Source organism: Cyprinus carpio, chromosome B22 (assembly GCF_018340385.1).
Source record: "Cyprinus carpio isolate SPL01 chromosome B22, ASM1834038v1, whole genome shotgun sequence".
Classification (NCBI taxonomy): Eukaryota; Metazoa; Chordata; class Actinopteri; order Cypriniformes; family Cyprinidae; genus Cyprinus; species Cyprinus carpio.
The window spans coordinates 30,094,194-30,108,182 of record NC_056618.1 but is presented as its reverse complement, the minus strand read 5'-3'; the positions used below and the strand labels follow the sequence as shown (position 1 = coordinate 30,108,182).

Below are 13,989 nucleotides of genomic sequence, written 5' to 3'. Positions count from 1 at the left end.
AATTTAAGATGTAATGAATAAATGGTCAATGAGTAAATTCATCAATGAGAAGTTTGAGCAAACTCTGAGTTTTTTGGGCTCAAGAAGATGGGTTTATAATTTTGAGGGGGTTTCATCACCATGGTGATGCACTACACAGCTACAGGACCCTCCACAGCAGGATTTATTCTGGGTTAGAGATCGCAAACCCAAACTGGACCAATCAGCTGTGAGCAAAGTCACATATACAATATTTGATTCAATGAAGCCACTCCCCATATCTCTAGCTCAAAAATTAAAGGGCTCATATGACATTGCTAAAAAAAGAACATTATTTTGTGGATTTGATGTAATCCAACTTGTTTATGCGGTTTAAGGTAAAAAAAAAAAAACTAATTATTTTCCACATAATGTACATTATTGTTTCTCCTCTATGCCCCGCCTTCTGAAATGCGTAGATTTTTACAAAGCTCATTGTTCTGAAAAGCGATGTATATACGCTGACTGGCCAGCTATCCAGTGTGTTGTGATTGGCTGAATGCCTCAAGCGTGTGACTGAAATGTTACTCCCCTTACCAAACTGTGATGCCATGTGTCCCGGCACAACGAGACAAAACCATTAAAACCCATTATGAGGCATATGTTACATCCAGTGAGAACAAAGTTATTGATTATAATGACTTAATGACTAAATGACTATATACTATGTTTTTACTCGTTGCGTTGCATATCATGCTGCATAAACATAAAACCATGTCTGCATTTGTGATCGGAGAAACAACAAACAACAAGCACTACTCTACTCTGCTCAAAACTCACGTTTGAATCATCAGTGGTAAATTCTTTAAATATGAAAACATACTTACAGGCTATGAGTCAGAAGCGCCAGACTGTCCTTGCAAAGTTGGAATTGCCCCGCTTTATAGAAACAACCTTTGTGCACAGAAGCATTGTAGGCTACTGGTTCAGGAAACAGTCGTCGTCCTCCATAAAATACGCTGCACAGTGTTGTAAATACAACTTTACCACTGATTTCTAGTTGTGTCCTCTTTTGGAAGGCCAAACAAGGTCGTTTCACTTTAACAATGAAACAGCATCTCCACAACATGGTGGCGGGTGCAGCAGAGAGAATAAAAGGTACCCCTTCTTTCTTTACATGAACATTTGGGCAGCATTATGAAAATCTTATATCGTAAAGTAGACATGTGGGGGCGTGTTAGAACGAGCCGTTTTATATAGGAGTGGTTGACTCTTAACTTTTATAAAGAATAACTCTTTGGATTTGAGACTTAAGTCTTTGCAACTTTACAGATATTCGTTATGCACCAAGAGCTTCTAACACTCCAAAGAGAAAGAAAAAATTGAAATCGCATCATATGACCCCTTTAAAACAGTTAGAATTTTAGATACAAAATTGCCCTTCTTTTGCTGCTACTTATTTATTATTTGTATATTATGTTAAATACAATTGTTTATAATTCATATAAAATATGCATTTAATTATTATATGAAGTGCCAATTCATTTTAAGCATTGCATTTAAATGAAATTAAATATAGATACATATAAATAAGCTTTAATATATCCAAATTATAAATAAATAAAAACATAAATTCAGTTGATTCCTTTGTATATAGACATATATTTTCTTTCTGCTACCTTCTCACACTTTTGCCGTAGCAGAAGTGTTTGTTCCTACCTCCACACATCACACTTTCAAGCACACACTCTCCAGAGTTAATCACAAACTCTGATTCAAACTCTGAGTTGACAGAGAATGTATTTATCGAGTTTTGTGAGACCGCTGATCCTGATCTAATCTAGGTTAGATTTGTTTGGTTTTGTCAACTCTAAACCTACTCTGAAACTCTGAGTTTGTTAATCTCGCTTCGTGCTACAGGCCACAGGACAGATAGCATGTTATATGCAATATGGGATCTCAGGTGCAGTACCTCCATATGTTGTTTTGACAAAAAAAAATAAAAAATAAAAAATAAAAAATAATAATGCTGACCACTCGCAAAAGGTGGAAAAATCAATGGGACTTCTAAGTACGCTCTCAGCAAAAAAGGTACAAAAGCTGTCAATGTCACCATATTTATCCCTGAAGGCTTTAAATCAGTCAGATCAAGGATGCATCTCATTGCTAGTTTTACTTGATCTTAATGCTGCGTTCAACACCATAGATCATAACATACTCATAGATCGATTACAAAACTATTCAGGTATTCAAGGGCAGGCTCTAAGATGGTTTAGATCCTACCTGTCCGATCGCTACCATTTAGTTTATTTAAATGGGGAGTCATCTCATTTATCACCAGTAAAATATGGAGTGCCACAAGGATCTGTCCTAGGTCCTCTGCTATTTTCAATATACATGTTGCCCCTTGGTAATATCATTAGAAAATACAGGATTAGTTTCCACTGTTATGATGATGATACTCAACTGTATATCTCAACAAGACCAGATGAAACTTCTAAATTACCTAAGCTAACAGAGTGTGTTAAAAATGTAAAAGATTGGATGACCAATAATTTTCTCCTATTAAATTCTGATAAGACAGAGATATTAAAAACCAGTACACAGAATCCCGTAGACTACAGTTTCCAACTAGACGGATGTACTGTTACTTCCTCTACAGTCAAAAATCTGGGTGTTTTATTAGACAGCAACTTGTCTTTTGAAAAACATATTTCCCATGTTACAAAAACAGCATTCTTCCATCTTAGAAACATCGCCAAGCTACGAAACATGTTACCTGTTTCTGATGCAGAAAAGCTAGTTCATGCGTTCATGACCTCTAGACTGGACTATTGTAATGCACTTCTAGGTGGTTGTCCTGCATCTTCAATAAACAAGCTACAGGTAGTCCAAAATGCAGCGGCTAGAGTCCTTATCAGGTCAAGAAAATATGATCATATTACCCCAATTTTACAGTCTATGCACTGGCTACCTATTAAGTTCCGTATCAATTACAAATTATTATTACGTACCTATAAGGCCCTAAATGGTTTAGCTCCTGCATACCTAACTAGTCTTATACCACGCTACAATCCATCATGCTCCCTAAGGTCACAAATCGCTGGACTTTTGGTAGTTCCTAGGATAGCAAAGTCCACTACAGGAGGTAGAGCTTTTTCGTATTTGGCTCCCAAACTCTGGAATAGCCTTCCTGATAATGTTCGGGGTTCAGACACACTCTCTCTGTTTAAATCTAGATTAAAAACATCTTTTTCGCCAAGCATTCGAATAATGCATCTCATAATTTGTGACTGCAGTTGTATCTGATCAAATGTGCATTATTATTCTTTAGCTTGGGTTAAACTAATTAATTTTACTTGGCTGGAACAGCAGCTACGCTAATTATGTCTCTATTTGCTTCTCTGTTTTGACTAGGATTTACACAAGCTCCAGCCTGGATCCAGAACACCTGAGAAGAGATGATGCTAACCCCTCAGTGGACCTCAGATGATGCTAACCCTGAAACAACATACAGAACTAACAAATATTGCTACAAGTGTGATTGCATCATATAATAATTGCTGTTAATAGTATTCATCGTCTGGTTGACTACGTCTTGTATTAATTTTTTCTGAAAATTTCTGTCATATGCACATAAACTGACAGTCACCACTGATAAGCTACTACTAAATATTGTAGAAACTTAATTTGTAGAAACTTAATTCTGCAAAGCTGCTTTGCAATGATTTGTATCATAAAAAGCGCTATACAAATAAACTTGAACTGAATTGAACTGAATACCTTAAAAGTACATATTAGTAACTAAAGTGTAATTATGAGTACTTAAAGGTGCAATGTGTAACATTTACAACGATCAATTTACAGAAATGCAATATAATATACATAACTATGTTTCAGAGGTGTACAAAGAACTTACTTAATGAACCGTTATGTTCTTATTACCTTAGATTGCGCTATTTCTATCTACATACACCACGGGTCCCCTTACGTGGAAGTAGCCACCATGTTTGTACAGTAGCCCTAAATGGACAAACTGCTCTACACAGCACATTTCGTAACTTTGTTGTTCTTGCGAATAAAACACTGACACAATGATGAACAAGTACATTAATATTCTCAATACTATCAATGTATTGAATAATTAAGTAAATATAATTCCTTGATTTACCTTTGTAAAGAAATCTCATTGCTCTCTGCTGTCTTTACCGATGACATCTTTAACTGTGTTGGCCACCATAGCTTCACTAAAGGAAGGGGTGAGCGGGGGACTGAGCCATTGGTTGCAATTCGCAGCCTCACCTCTACCACCCCAGTTTCCACTGCACAGAAGTTTCTTTAGTTTCTTGTTTGGCTCGTCACTAAACAAAAATACCTGAAAAGTTCTTTAGAGAGCCATGCTGCCAGGAATAGTTATATTTATACTGCTGTCTTTGACTTCCTCTGCTTGTTGTGGCTAAAAGACCTCTCTTATCGGTTTCATCTCAAGAGCAGTGTAAAGCAAGACTGCATCATGTTGAAGATCTTACCGCTTTAGCTCTGTGAGTGGCATTTACAAAAAATATTTCATATTCATGTGTTATGAATAAATGGATTTTTGATGGTTAACATTTTAGTCATTTTAACTGAAATACTCCTAATTCTTTTTCTCACAGATCTACTAACATGGTGTCAAGTTGCAGAGATTTTACCAAATCAGATAACAGATTTGGGTCAAAGTGTGACCATAAACTGTGGACTTGACTTAAAGGAGGTGACATGGTTTGTACTAAATTTACCAGATCCTCCGGTTCTGATATTACGCTCCTTTTCAAACCCACCAGCAACATTTTACTTCAATAATAGATTCAGACAGAAATATTCAGTGCAGCCTAAACATAATCTGTTCTTAAATAATGTCAGTATTGATGAGTTAGGAGTTTATTACTGTACAAACATAGACAGAACTGCACAATTCAGCAACGGCATCAGACTTGATCGGACCACACGGATCCTTGGTGATTGATACTTCACCTGTTTCCTCATAACAATATGTTGCTCAAAAAAGCAATTGCTTACACTAATATACAAATACACCAGCATTTATATATATTTCTTATTTCTTTACAGTCCCAACTCAACCTTCAGAGTGTCAGAATCACACTGTAGTGGTGCAGCCTACACAGCCGACATTGTGGCAGACTGTTACTGTCATATTTGGTCTGATCAGTGTTGTTCTGCTATTTGGGTTCAAAGGTGAGTTGGAGTTCTACCTTATTAACATTAAATGTACTGCAGTAGCATTGATTAAGTTGTTCTTAATGTGTTGAGATTCTGTTTTTTTTTTCTTAGCATTCTTAGGCCTATGTAAGCTTTTTGCTGGTCGCAGTAACAAACACCCACAACAACGAAGAAACTGACCTTCTGCAGCTTCAACTGATAGATCCTGAATACGTTGACCTGATGTCTCTTTTTCACAAGGTGTGTCCCAGTGTCCAGACAACTGGCAAAAAATGATATTATGACCCAGTTTCATCTATAAGGGTCACTGAGCTTAATTTACATAGAACAGAAGCCCAACATAAATTTTAGAATATAGCCATTATTTCATGTTGTTTAATAGCATACTTTGTAAAAGATTGTATAAACGTGTTTGTAATGCATTTTCAACCAGACATGTTCATTGTTATGTTATCGCAGCAAAAATAAATTCAGATATGCTTTTACAGGAAATTACTTTGTAATCTGGTCACCAAGACAGCTTTGTGTGTGTGATGCCACTCTTTGAAATTATAATAAAAGCACTTGAATATGGAGTTGCATTTTAGTTTATTTATTTAATTTTTTCTTAATGCATATTTTGTGTTGAGTTATTAATTAATTAGTTTGGAATAGTTTGCTTTAAATAAAGTGTTGAGACAAGCTCTGAAATGTTTCAAATAAGAAACCACAAAAGTCTCACCTCAAGGCAGGATGTGCTAACAAGATTATATCTCTTACATTTTCTTCACATAAAAAAAAAAAAAAAAGTGTTTTAAATTGTTTTGTGCATTAAAAGTATTATACGCTCTGTGTGTATTAATTGGACTATAATTTGTTCTTGCATACATTTTAAATCCTCTGATTTCTGTTGTTTATATTGGTCAGTTTTGACATAATAATTGTTTTAAACAACTCTCTTAAAGTCTTCTTTCTCATCTTGTCCAACTTATAAAGTCAATTTAAGGATTTGATTGTCAGAGACAAATTTAATGTGACCACATCACAACTTTTTAGGTCCTTCTTGTGTTTAGTTCATGTTTTGGTTATTACTGGTGGTTTAGAATGTGGCCATCTAGTGGTCTTAATGACAAATAGCGTACCAAACTGCCAAACTTTTTTTTTTTTTACATAAGCTTTGGCATTTCAGTGTTGAATGTAACTCTTCTCTTTGTCTTCAGTCACCCGTGATAAAACCTCTATGACCAATGACACATGCCATACGTGCTTCTGTTTGTTTGTTTGGTGTGTGCCACACCCTACTCTCTAAATAAACACAATACAAATACAAATTAATACAAATGCTTGATTGTAACCATTATATGTTTTCATTTTTTTTTTTTTTTTTTTTTTTTTTTTTTTTTGATTTATTTTTGCCTTTATTTGTTGTGATAGGATAGTTTAGAGCTGACAGGAAGTAAAGTGGAAGAGAGCCAGGGGGCCAGGCTCAGCCAGGATTCGAACTCGGGACACCCATAGCACAACCAAGCTGTATGTTGCCATTGAAATGTTTGATGTGAATTTTCAACATGACCTTGAAAAAGCTGGACATTTTCCTGTAGATCAGGGGTGTCAAACTCAATTCCTGGAGGGCCGGAGCCCCGCAGAGTTTTGTTCCAACCCTGTTCCAACACACATATCACGTAGCTTTCAAATAATCCTGAAGGACTTGATTATTTGGATCAGGTGTGTTTAATTAGGGTTGAATCTAAACTATGCAGGGCTCCTGCCTGACAGGAATTGAGTTTGACACCCCTGCTTTACATCCGATGTGATAAAAATAAGAACATTTAATTAAGAAAAAACACTCGTCATTTGAAATCAAATGGTTGGAGCCTGTGATGTTGTTGCACTTGCAATGACTCAAGTTCCAGTCTCCCATCTCCATCCTTTTCCCACATTGTGAGTCACACTCGCGGTCTTGGCCTCTTACATACAACAAGAAAGTACAGGAAGTACAGGAAGTGTGCAAGATTGTCCCATGTCTTTACAACATCAAACGTGCAGGGCCCTTAACAAACACTAAATCCACACTATCTGGAAAACAGCTCCGGAGTGTTATTCAAGGCTATGAGCCATGCAATAAATCATGAGACTTTTTGCCAAGCTGATCACATCATTTCCCCGGAACTGCTTCCATTTTACAACTGTGAGCGCAAGCTAGATTAAAGTGATCATTACGTTTTGAATATGGATATTTAAATTGCAAGACGTTAAATTAAACATTTAATTTTATAGTAAATCATAAAGTGTTGCACATTCCCTCACGTTTTGCTACATTTAACATAGTTTAAACATGGTATTTGTAGTAAAACTGTGGTTACACAAATGGAAATCAATACGCCAAAAAACGTGGTTACTACACTTTACAATAAAAGCATGGTTAATTTTCGTTTAAGGGTTTTATTTTTTTTGCAAAGACGAGTATGTTTATTTTGTACAACACTTGCAGCTGCTTTTTATCTCTTAGTTAGTACAACAATTACTAAAATATAGAGATTACTGAACAGACATTTAGTTGATTTTAAAATGTGAAGTATTTTTAAAAAGTCAAAAGCTCTGTACACATGCATTTTTACAACACTATAAGTGTGTCCCGTCCGGTGTGATTCATGATGCCGCCGAAGATTGCAGCAGTGTTGCGAGCTCCAACCAAACTTTGCATTTTTGCATCTATTTTACTTGTAATTTTGCTGTTTTTCGTGCTGGATGTTGTTAGTATAACTATCTATGATAGGCACATGCTTTTAACTCTTTACCTGCCAAACACAGCATTTTCTGAGTTTCCATATTCTCGCTGTCATACTACTACTACTACTACTACTAATAATAATAATAAAAAGTTATGATTATTGATAATTAGCTCACTCCCTGTACTGAAGGTGTGGGATCATAAATTCCAGGATCCCTGCATATTTGTATGGCTTCAGAAACTTAGCTGGGTCTCCACTTTTAGTGGCTGCAATTTTTCTGCTTAGGTGATCCACTTCTTCTTAGCAATATCCCTTATAATTAAATAAATATATCAACTTTATCCATGAATCACAGATCAATTTGACCGAAGTTTAGAACACAAAATGGGAAAAAAAGTAAAAAAAAAAAAAAATAAATAAATAAAAAAGGGAAAATGTACACATTATATAAGACTTTTGGCTAATAGATTATATATTAATAATATTGACTGATATTTATGGAAGTCCATTTTTTTTCGACTGAATAAAAAATTAAAAAGGTAATTCTGATTTTTTTCCTCATAATTTCATAATATAAACTCGCAATTCTGACATTTTTTCTCTAAATTATAAATTTGCAGTTGCATGTTATAAAGTCAGAATTGCAAGGTAAAAACTCACATTTGCCAGAATTGCTAATTATATAACTCTTCATAGTAATTATTAAGCTAATTATGTAACTCACAATTCTGACTCTATATGCAATTGCAAGTTTATATCTTACACTGATGAGAAAGAAAGTCAGAATTGTGACATAAAAACAAAAATATATATATTTTTTTTATTCAGTGGCGGAAACAGGCTTCCATAGATATGATACAACACATTTTAATTTAAAATAGATAAATAAATACATAAATAAATAAATAAAAAACATGTGCAATTGTTTTGTATTGTCATGTTTTTGCTGTTCTTGTTACATTTAACTTAACCTCAGCATGCTGTTTCTAGCATATCCAATCTTACTAGTGTAATCTATCTGATTTAATAGTAAATTTAGCTAAAACTGTCACTGCAGTGGAGTAAAAACAACAAATTAATTTTTTTAACAGCAACTTCAAAGGAGGCAAGACAATGTTGTTGAAACTAGCGCTTGATACACAAGGTAATTTTGTTACACTGGGATAATTATCTGTTCTCTGTTAATACTTCTCACCATTCATTCTGAGGGTATGGCCAATTGTTTTCCATTTACCCATTTTTTAAAGTATCCTGGAAAAGGAGGGTTTGACTTGTCAGATAGTGGTAGGTTTTTCTGGACCTCGATGATTAACTTTGTCGCAATATGTTCTGCCATTTTAAAAGCACAAACACTTTAAGTTCAAATGGATTCTGATTGGCTGTCAGATTTATATCGGTTCATCAGCTGGGAAAAAAGTGACCACAGTGATATTGTTCCTCTGTATCATTACCGTTATAGTTGTGGTGTGAACTATGCTATAAGATGTGGTCTCAAAAAAATCACAAATTAGTGTTTCTTCTCTGAAAAAAAGCAGACAGGCCTATCAAACACGCGAGAAGTGAGAACAAAGGGAACAGTGTAATACAAACCAAAAATATACATGAAACTGATAATTTTGAGAACTATATCCAAAATCGAAAGCATAACATTAGTGAGGAAGTTCATAACTTTCATAACAAAAGGGGGGGGGGGTTTAATGAGGAAGTTCTACAATTATTATAACATAAAAGTGTTTTTATGTATCACTTACTGTATATACCACTTTTGAATAAACTCGATGCTTTGTTTTAAAGTAATACCTTAGTAATTATTATTTTTTGTTGTGAAATTCTTATACATGAAATGTGATTTTATAAAGTAACCTTTATAAGAAATTAAACTTAAGCATACACTTCCAGAAGCAACTAAACCTTAATTATTGAGATTTTCAAATTCATTGTTGATTGGAGATTGAACGCAGTTCTCTCCAGCTATTATCAGTGCAGATCAAAAACTGATGGATGATTCTGTAACTACAGTTCCAGCAGTGGAAAAATCAAGAAAAATTACTTGTTTTCTGTGCTTACACTGATATTGCTTGTTGCCAAACTATACAATTACAATCCAGCTTCTCTTCACTAGAAGACATCTGAATATGGTATTTTATTATGCAATATGTGTTTTGATTCTGGTTTATTTGCAAATAATACTATATTAGTTATAACAGCCAACAAGGTTTATATATATATAAAACATATTGTAACAGCAGATCTTTACTTTTTTGCATATATATATATATATATATATATATATATAAAACATATTGTAACAGCAGCAGCAGCACCACACACGATCTTTACTTTTTTGCACAATTTGCGTTTGATATTTTTGTTGTTGTTGTTGTTGTTGTTGTTTTTTGACTTTATTTCGAACATGTACAATAAATACAATAAAACTAAACAAAACCAATACAACACAATACAAAACAATTTTAAATTATACATGTCAAAAAAAAATGGTTGCTATAAAGAATCCGCTCACACATCAGACTTATCTCGGCTCGGCTGCTTAACTCTGCATTCACTTGGCTTCTTACACAGAAATTCCTTTCTCATATTCATGGACACCATCCCTCCGTGCAGATGAAGGTGTGTCGCATTAATAAGTTATAACTTAAGGACATACAGTATGATTCCCGCGATGCAGTGGGAATCCCGGTGCAGTGGTGAACATGGAATTTACAGTATAATGAGGTTGTTACATAAAACACGCAATCGGATGGATGGATAAGTCAAATGTAGATATGATATGTGTCTGTGAATATATAAATAATCTGCTTGTTTCTGCATGTCTCTGAGTTGGTGCCGTTTTATCTACTACAAAGGATTTGTTCACTCAAATAACTTGTTCTTGTTCTTTTAGGAGTCACTGTTCAGAATTATTGTTTAATATATACTGTGATATTTTCTGAGATGATTATCATACATTGAAAATCTCATTCCATTACAACCCTAGTGGAAACACCATGAAAACAGTATTTGTTAAAGTAAAAGAGGTAAGGTCTGAGGCATGTTCATGCAACTTTTCTTTTTACTACATCAGACTGTAAACATCCTATTAAACCCATAGCCTACTACTTAATAGAATGAACATCATGATTAGCATTGAGGAACTGTACATCACGTCAATATTGCTTCCAGTGTATCAGTCAAACATACAGTATACAACAGAAGTGACTACAATAGCATCACTATAAATCATGATAACACTATTCAAGTTGAAAAGTATAGTATTTTTAGCACAGATCAGGCTAAATTGTAATGTAGACGTGCATTTTCTGTAAAGCTGCTTTGAGAAGTAAATGTACTCTAAATGAGGGCATAAAGTGAAAAAACAGCAGTAGTGCACTGACCCTAGACTTGGTTGACATCACCTCTTCATCTTCAAAGACAATCAAAACATCTAGTGGAACACCAATTGACATTTCCTCTTCCTCCTCCTCACTAGCAATGATGGGGACTTCTGCCTTCTGCACCCGGTCAGGCTCCTTTTTCTAAATACATTAAAAAAGTCTCAGTATGTGTCCAAATAAAAAAAAAAAAATTAACCCTTGTGTGGAAAGACATTTAAAATTTCATAAAATAAAATAAAGGTTTGAAGGATCAGAGTAGTGTTTATTCAGTAGGGCATTTGCCCATTTTAAACCCTCTAGTAATTTTCACAACATGACTTCCAGAGCTGTTGGTCAACTGCATTAAAAATCTTTTTCTTTTTTTCCCTTTTTTTCTTAGTGAGCAGTTTTTTCTCAGTATTCCACTTCCAAACAATAAAGAGACTAAAAACTGATTATGGGGAACTACTTCTGCAGCTTTATACAGACGTCAATGCCAATTGTTGTTTATCAGCTTTATTTTTCCATAAAATTTATAATGATATGTTATAATAATGCAATGATATAATATTAATGCAGAGTGAGTGAACTTCAGTTTTTGGCCATGCAATATAGACAGTGTTTCCTTGACTGTACACTTTATTATGCATTCACTTTATTTATTTGTTTTATTACTTTCTGAAAACAATGTATGTCCAAGTAATGAAGTGAATTCCAAGCATGAAGAAGTAAACTTAAAATTTACTCAAAAATGTGACATAAAATATTCTAAAACTTCAGGTTATTTAATAATGTACTTTGAAAGTATGCTTTCAATGCATTGTTACAATGATCCCTTTAAGCAAAGAGTTAAAAAATATTCATAAAATATATTTCAATAAAATGCAAATGAATATACTTATAAAAAATAAACAGAAATTTTAATTCAAGTATATTTTTGTAAAATATATTTTTAGAAAATATACTAAAATTACAAATGTTTTAAAGTTTATCAATGTATTATTATTTTTTTTTTTTAAGAAGAAGAAAAGTATATTCTAGCCTTCGAGATCAGAAATATAAGTTCTGGTTCTGGTTGGGCTACTGAGAAGAGGAGAGCAGGAACCTGGGACCAAAGAATGAGACACACAAATGCTGCAGTTCCTTCTAAGCTCAACTCTATTATGCCTGGTGCAGCATATATAAAGCATTTGCAGAAGTGGAAGAGAAGACCCAGATAGCCGGTATTTTTTGGCACAGCGGGCCAAAACCGGCAAGGATCCATTTGTCTGGATCTGGACCAGAACTGGGCCAGCTCTGTACCAGATGCAGATTCCTTTATGGTGATTTTGCCCAAATGTGGGCCAAATCTGTTCCAATTCCTTGCCGGATCTGGGCCACCTCATTTTGTATATATATATATATATATATATATATATATATATATATAATGTGTGTGTGTGTGTGTGTGCATACACAATATGTGTGTGTGTGTGTGTGTGCATACACAAACACACACACACACACACGCACAAAAAAGTTGTGTACAAATCTATAATTCAAATACAATTAGTTTATTTGTATAGTGCTTTTCACAATACATATTTCAATACAGCTTTACAGAAAATGCATGTATATTTGTTACAAATAAAAAGAGTAATGTCCATATTCCACAGTATTTGTACATTTCCCAGATAATACAAATCATATAAGTAGAATATTACTGTATTTAAGCAGAAATGATGAATACCACTAAAGCAATGATTGCAAGAATCTTACATAATGCATAATTAATTATCCTACTGTCTTTTGCCACTGATTTTTTTTTTTTTTAAGTTGATATACAAAGCTCTTAGACAACAAAATGTTTAAAGTACTGATTTAGATGTATAGACAATTACTGTACTGAATAGGGCTGGGTTTTGACAAATTTTACGATTCGATTCAGTTCTTATTAACAAGCTTGTGATTCGATTCGATTCAATATCGATTTTTTTGAATATATATAGCGCTTTGTGCTGCGTGTCTGTTGAACTGAGGTGCTACAGCGATCTGTCACTCCACATTTAACAGTGCCAAAACAGCATTTATTGTTTGAATACTGCAATACAATAGAGAGAATTTGAATTTCGATATTATGGATGGGAAGTGCCCTTCAATTTTCTTTCCATTAAATTAAAACAGGCAAGAAATGATTCTTGGGATTTAGGAATCGATATCTTTCCGTAAAAATGAGAATCAATTAATATCGAGATATCAATATTTTTTACCCATCCCTAGTACTAAACACTGTATTAAAACAACATTCATAATAAAACAATTGAATTACTTCACAAAACAATGCAAAAGATGTGCCACTGTGCATTTGTTTATTTCCTTTTGATCATTTTTTGCCAAACAAGCAAATTTAAAGATTTTTTAAAACACTACCCCAAGTAGTACAAGTCTCTACTTCTAGTGCTTACGGTACATAATATTCACTAATGAAAGTGAATGAATGAAAATGAGAATAATCTGAAAAGTTACCACAGGAAAATTTTATATCACAGGGAAAGTTCTTATAAATGTGTGTCACCATTGTGTGCTTGAGTTGGATGACTGTCCTAACAGGTATATTGTTTAGGATGCTGAGTTTTTAGACATCTGATTCACCTTACTGCCTAGCAGGGAGGAAAAGGCACTGATTAAACTGAGGAAGCTGACCTTTTCAATTATCTCGTGACATTTCCTCTTCCTCCTCCTCACTAGCA

At 34.1% G+C, this 13,989-nt stretch overlaps 1 long non-coding RNA gene across 1 annotated transcript; it reads left to right on the top strand.

Moving 5' to 3' along the window:
• Positions 1-4,556: 4,556 nt before the first annotated feature.
• Positions 4,557-5,712, top strand: LOC109059613. The gene is made up of 3 exons (XR_006158073.1): positions 4,557-4,955; positions 5,068-5,193; positions 5,290-5,712. It is a non-coding gene; the product is annotated as an uncharacterized LOC109059613 (long non-coding RNA).
• Positions 5,713-13,989: the final 8,277 nt, after the last annotated feature.